Source organism: Gekko japonicus, unplaced genomic scaffold, assembly GCF_001447785.1.
Source record: "Gekko japonicus isolate JY-2015 unplaced genomic scaffold, Gekko_japonicus_V1.1 scaffold2509, whole genome shotgun sequence".
Lineage (NCBI taxonomy): Eukaryota > Metazoa > Chordata > Lepidosauria > Squamata > Gekkonidae > Gekko > Gekko japonicus.
In genome coordinates this window covers 225,986-233,221 of record NW_015172082.1, presented here as the reverse complement: position 1 = coordinate 233,221, position 7,236 = coordinate 225,986, and positions in this window count along the sequence as shown.

The window sequence follows — 7,236 nt, the reverse complement described above, 5'->3', positions numbered from 1 at the left end:
AGAGCGGAGGAGACGAGCATAGGAATAGCGAGAGAGCGAAATCCAAGTACGCTGTCACTCCAAGAAGTGTTGCTGAGAGTGGTGCAACTCTCTCCACTTCAATTCTGAGGCTTTGGCTTCCCCTGTGGGACATCAGGCGACACGGCTGAGGCACCCCTCCCATCAGGGGAGGACCCCCGGCATGACACCAGCACACAAATTCCAGTGGGTTGCAGCAGGTGGGGCAGGTGGGAGAGCCCCTTTCTGTGAGCTCTGCTCCCTCCACTAGCAGACCTTGTAGAATACGAGCCAAGATCACTTAAGAAAGACACAATCACCCTCATCCTCAGAAGACCAGCTCAAGGAGCTTACTGGGTAATGCTAAACAGAGTTACATCCTTCTAAGCCCAGTGGCTTCAAAATTCTTGGCAGGGTCATTGGCTTTACAGGCTGCTCAGCTGTTCTGTCCACCTTCCACTTCTCTTAAAATATTGCCACACATTGTTGTCACAACAGCAGCACATACATCTCACTACAGATTACTTGTTGGAAGAGAACTGTGTTTAAGGGCGACTATAATGTCCATCTGGAGTAGCGGCAATCAGAATCGGCATCCCTTCCCCTTTTCCACCACTCCTATATTGTATGTGATTGTCTGGTACTTTGATTCATCCACAAACCTGTCTGCACGGAAATTCCCTTGCCTTTCCGAAACATATTCTTTTAAAATCTTTCAAGTTCTGGAAAGCCGACTGAAAAACAAACCCTAACACTTCCTGTTCTAGGATAATCTCTGAAGAGCCTGACTTCAAGAGGGGATTAGATTAACCCATCTATCCAAGAGAACCAGTTTGGTGTAGTGGTTAAGTGTGTGGACTCTAATCTGGGAGAACCGGGTTTGATTCCCCACTCCTCCACTTGCACCTGCTGATGTGACCTTGGGTCAGTCACAAGCTCTGGCACAGCTGTCCTAGCAGTTTGTGTCAGAGCTCTCTCAGCCCCACCCACCTCACAGGGTGTCTGTTGTGGGGAGGGGAAGGGAAAGGAGTTTGTAAGCCACTCTGAGACTCCTTTGGGGAGTGAAGGGCGGGGTATAAATCCAATCTCTTCTTCTTCTTCTTTCAGGGGGTGCTGTATTATAGTTAAAGGACCTTGGTTCGTGCCACAATAACACATTCTCAGACTGAACCACTGCAGTAGTGACTATTCTTAATGCAGGAATTCACTCTGCTGCTCTTTGGGCCTGAGGCAAGAAATGCCATTGACAAATACAGACTGACATCATCACACAGGGAAAAGCATGTTTTCTTCTGGAACACACGACACCCAAATCTTCCACATCCAGCACACTCTAACCTCTGATGATGGGCTGCAAGTATTTTTTGGCATGTTTCAGACACCAAATGTTAGACGAATCCGTGCACACTCTACTCTATGCAGAGATTGCATATGACAGGATGCACAAGCAGTTCTAAGCCTCACATTAAAAGGACTGCGCTGCAAAACCTGAAACCACAGCACATCACTCTTCAGTGTGTAACTGAATGTAAGCTGTGTTCAAGAAAAAAAAAATCAAACAATATGTACGAGAGCCAGTTGGGTGTAGCGGTTAAGTGTGTGGACTCTAATCTGGGAGAACCAGGTTTGATTCCCCACTCCTCCACTTGCAGCTGCTGGATGACCTTGGGCAAGCCATAGTTCTGACAGAGCTGTTCTCTCAAGGATAGTTCTGGAAAGAGCTCTCTCAGCCCTGCCTATCTCACAGGGTGTCTATTGTGTGGAGTGGAAGGGATGGGAATTTGTAAGCTACTCTTAGACTCCGAGTGAACGGCGGGGTATAAATCCAATCTCTTCTTCTTATGTTCATTTTTAAAGTTCATCCTGTTAAACACGGTTTCTGCCTGAAATGTTGGAGTTAATTGTTAGAATTATGCGTAACTTCACTCCCGGACATTCTGTGGTTCCTTCTGTCTCCTGTGGCAGCCGTTTTGTGGTTACACCCACCATCCTGTGTCAGAATTCCAAACAGTGTCCGCAGACGTAACAAGGCTGGGGACTCCTAGAAGAGAAAGACAACCAGTGATCCTTGGCCGCCCACTTCCTGCTGCGACTGTTTTCCACAGGCTTCAATGCAAGTTCCATAAGGACAGCAGGAAGAAGCATCAGGAACCTCAGGGAGCTAAGAAGGGGCTTTTAATGTTGGTCTATCAAGGTCAGTATTGCCTGTACAGTCTGGCAGAGGCTCTCCTGGGTCTCAGGTGGAGGTCTTTCACATCACCTACTACTGGCTCTTACAACTGCAGCTGCCATGGGTTGAACCTGGGACCTTCTACAAACAAAGCAGATGGTCTGCCACTAAGTCATGGCCCCTCCCCCATAACTATGCTCCAGTGGTTAAGACGCTGAACTGCAGGCTGTAGAAGGTTGGTAGTTCAGCAGTTCGAGACCCGAGTTGCCGCATGACAGAGTGAGCTCCCGTCTCTAGTTCCAGCTCCTGCCAACCTAGCAGTTCGAAAGCAAGAAATTGCAAGTAGATAAATAGGGACCACTTCGGTGGGAAGGTAACAGCGTGCCGTGCGCCTTGGTGTTTAGTCACGCCAGCCACATGACCATGGAAACGTCTTCGGACAGCGCTGGCTCTTCGGCTTTGAAACGGAGATGAGCACCGCTACCCTAGAGTCGGACACGACTGGCTTTCGAGCAAGGGAACCTTTATCTAACCACAGTTTGCCATGCTCTGATCACCTCTATGTCGGACTACTGCAATGCACTCTATGTCAGCTGCCTTTCAAGGGTTATGGACATCTTTGTTTCAAGAGGTTAGACTTTTATAATCAAGACTTAACTTTTCATGTAACAATTTTTTTAGTAGCATCTGCCCAAAATATATTGTTATAACGGATGGCTTACCCTTGATACCTTTAGGCTTCTTATTTATTTTATTTAAAATATTTACACCCATATTTTCTGCAAGGGAGCTCTCCAATGATTAAAATATTAGTGCGCACACAACACCAACAAACAGACCAGCAATAAAATCAGTGAATTAAACCAGCAGCATTCAAGAACATCATGGTAAAATAAAAAAATAAAATAAGAGCCTGAGCAAACAGTGCTGGGTTTGATCACCAGCATTCCCAGTTTAAAAGAAATCTCAGATTGCAGATTTGGAAAAACCATTCTCTGCCTGAGACCGTGGCAGATTACAGCCAGCCACAGGATGGAGTCCTGGGTTACAGAACGAGACACAGCATGAGACTTCTACAAATGTGCATTGAATGCCTTAATATGGGCTTCTCTCAGTCTTCCAGTGCATGTAGCCTGGAGGAGCCTCTGCAGACCAAAGAATGGGAACAGAATGGAACTGAAGACTTTGCCTTCCTCCTACAGGAGCCTCTCTGCAGATCTTTTTCTTTGCTGGCAGGGAAGACTCACCCTCCCAAGAGTTGTCTCAATCTTCCTGACTTTGCTGATGATCGTAACCTTGAGTTTGGCTGCCCCTCCTCCCCTAAAAAAAATAATTCCCATAACCTCTCTCCTGGAACAGATTTCAGTTGTACTTCTCCAATGGAAACTCCTCGCCCTTCAAACAGCTGGAGAGGGCCAACATCATTGCCAGTACTGCACAACATTCATCTTTCTGGGAAGTGTCTGCTTATTTTGGATGAACCTTTAGTAATAGTCCAAACTTCTCCAGTATGGGCCAAGTACTTGGCATCTTGTAATACAAAATACATCTAAATAAGCAAAAATGAACAAGACAAGTTACTGCAAAGATGTCTATTCCATGTTATCTTTGGAAAGGCACAAAGAGCCCAATGGGGGAAAAGAGTTCATTCAATACACTGTGGGTAAAACTAAATTAATGAATGTGCAACCTATTTGAAGCCAAGCGATCATTTCAAGCAAGGAGATTATGTCCCAGCGAAGAACAGAACATTATGACAGTGAGCTTCAGGCCTTTCTCAACCCAGGGCACACCTTTAACCACTAGGTGGCAGCAGCGGACCCAGCAAGCTGCAAGCACGTAACAGGAAGTCTTGTGACCTTAGTCTTTTGACTAAGGAGGGTCCAGAGTTATGGCTTCATCGGGAAAGGGCTCTGTACTGCTAGAACACATGAACTATTGGAAGCTATATTGCCAGGGTATAATGTACTGGAGTTCCAGGCATAGCATAGTGAAATCAGCTCAAGTTTATTGATTACATCAGAACTACGGATAAGCTAGCCAGTCCGAGGCTGGCTTATATGCGTGTCCACACTCACACCCAACACACACCCAATTCCCGTGATAGGCTGTATTTACAAGACCCAGTCTAAGGATCCGAGCGACCTTATTGGTGCGCAGTAGGATCCGCGGTGGCTACTGTGTTTTAGGGACCGAAGGTCTGCTCGACCGCGTGGCCTGGCTGGCGCCGCTGCGGCCATCTTAGTACATAACACAGGGCATGGACCAGCCAAGCTATGCTGAGAGGAGAGGAGAAAATGCAAGGAATTGTTTTTGTAAGGAGGGTCAAGCCTCTGTACTCACCTGTGCCAGAAATGAGGCCTCACCATCCTGCTGCTCCATCACATGTGCAAAGAGAAGTAGAACACATGGCTCTTTAGATCTACATAAGCAGAAGGGCCTTCAGAAAAGCAGTTAAAAAAAGTGACTCTAATGGGACGTCCGATCCAGGACATGAGGATTCTAGTCCACATGTTGATGATTACTGTTCTGACACCAAAATAAATATCTGACAAATACTATTTAATGCAAATAGAATTTTATTTACATATTCAGCCTTTCAATTTGACAGGAGACAGATTTATAAGTGACCGACAGTGCCTGTGATGGTCCTGAGTTGGGCTGAGGCACAAAAGGTTTAGGCTTGATCTCCGGCAACTCCTTATGCCTCCAGCATCGAGAAAGATCCCAGAGTCTCCCCACCTGGCAGACTCAGAGGGCCTCAGCTCAGGGGGCATTTAGGACCAGCACGGAAGTTGCAGCGGTGCTCCATATATTTATCCTTGCTTGTCTCCATTAGATTTTTCATATATTTTTGGTAAGTTGTTTCGAACACACAGTGGGGAGAAAACAGAAAATAAATACTTAAACAAGCAAAACCTATCATTTTGGAGTATTTTAAACTGCCTTTCTGTCTTACATACACAACCCATAATAATAAAACAGTAAAACCCAGTATCGTAAAAACCTATATTTTCAGGGATAAGGTAAAAACGATGTGCTGTCCTTAATCCATATCAAATAATTTGGCATTTTTTACTGAGTACGTTTTTCAGCCCACTTTTCCTCCACAGAACTCAGGGTGGTGTGTGTTTTTCTCCCTTCGTTCATTTTATCCTCAAAACAGTCACCCGGTGAGGAGGGTTCAACGGAGAGTGACTGGCCCAAGACCGGTGCTTCACAGCAGAGAGATCTGAATCTGGTTCTCCCAGGCCCTCGTCCAGCACTATAACTACTACACCACAGGGGCTCCTCAAATGCTCCCAAAAAGGGGGTGTTTTCATCCCACCCTTGGAGGGACGGTGCAAACTTCAGTTCTAATGGAGTCATAACCCAAGGCCAGCGGCTTAAAAAACAGCCAATGTGACTTCGGCAACCACCTGTCTCTGCACAGAGCGCCATTTAATGATCTTAATATGCCCAGGCAGGCTGATGCAGAGCAAATTTGGTGTGCCTCTCACAGCAACCATGGCTGTGGCGCCCAGAGAAGTGTAGTGCAACAACACACATCATTTTGCTCACAGGGATAGCTCTGCTTCCGGCGGCAGCAAGATTTCCGGGTGGGAAGGGACCAAAAGTTTCCCATCAGAGCTCTCGTTCCTGTGCAACTGAAAACAGAAGAACCTTGACACCAGCACTTCCTTCAACCCTGCAGATCCGACTGAGCCATTTCATTGTACCAGAGAGAAAGTAGCGTGTGGTAGCCAGCACAGCCATGAATAAAATATGCTCAACTCCATATTTCAAAGTGATCTGCTGTGACAATTTCATCGCGAAAGCCGGGAAACCAGCTAATGTAATAGTTGGTCCCACTTATCAAAAATGGTCAGTTCTGGCTGTATAATGTTCTGTCTAGTCCCACCCACCCCCCATGCATATTTTAAAGCAGCCTGTCTGCTGGGCACAGGTGTGTTTGTTCAATTTCCTCTGCTTGGATCCATTTGGAAAAACTGCACTGCTGCTAGGCAGAAATTCCCTTACTGTAAACATGACGTGATTCGTGCTTTGCCCTTTTCCCCTGATTGGCTGTTTACAAGCCCTACCTTCTGCAGCCTCTCCGAGGGCTCGTCAGCTCTTCATTGGTCCATGAGGAAGCAGATGCAGCGCGCCCACAAGGGAACATTTAGTGTTTTCAGTGGGGCTCAAGACTCTTGGATATCCCCTATCGAATCAAACTTTCTTCAGGATCCCTGGCCAGAGTGTGTTGCTTTCCCTGGAGCTGCCACAGCCCAGATCACATAGGACTGACTCAATTTCAAAACCTTTTGCAATATTCTAAAACAAAGGGATGCATGGAACTATGAAAGTTTTGCAGGCCCTACCTTCACAAGGAGACCGAGAAAGGTTTCTGCTTCCACATCTGTCGTTTTCTAGGCTTTTCAGCCAGTTTTGAGAAACACTCTCTTCCTTTTCCTATTAAAATGCCATGCATAACCTGATTTCCTATAAATTATGCCAATTTTCTTTTTAATTGCATTACTGCAGCTTGGACAGAATGTCCCAAGGAACAACGGGATACCATTAAAAGCACTGTTGCTGTTGTTGTTTTTGTTTTTTTAATGTACACCTTGAGCAGCACATTGAAGGCATTAAATATAAAGAACTGGCATGGTGCTGAATGGGGGGGGGAAACCTTGCTGCACTGTGTAGACTGCAAAGACGGGAGAGCATTTTACACAATGTAAACTGGGAGACAGGAAGGAGGAGAGGGCGGGAAGCAGAGCTTACAAAAGACGTTTCTGTACGCTTCTCGTTTATCTTTGTTTATCAGAATTATAGCTTCATTTTTACCAAGCATTAATGTCCGTACCGTAGTACAAAAACAGAATGCAGGTAACTCCAGTATTTCTGTCTCTGAACCACTGTCCCATTAAGGAGACGTTGTTTCTCTAAGAATATGCAAGCGACTGTCGATTGCTGAAGAGGCGCTCCCCTTTTCTTTTCTTTTTTAGAAAGGAACAACCGGGAAGGTTTCAAATGGTTTTAGGGACTCCAGCTCCAGCACCTGTGGTATCAGAATCACCATTCAG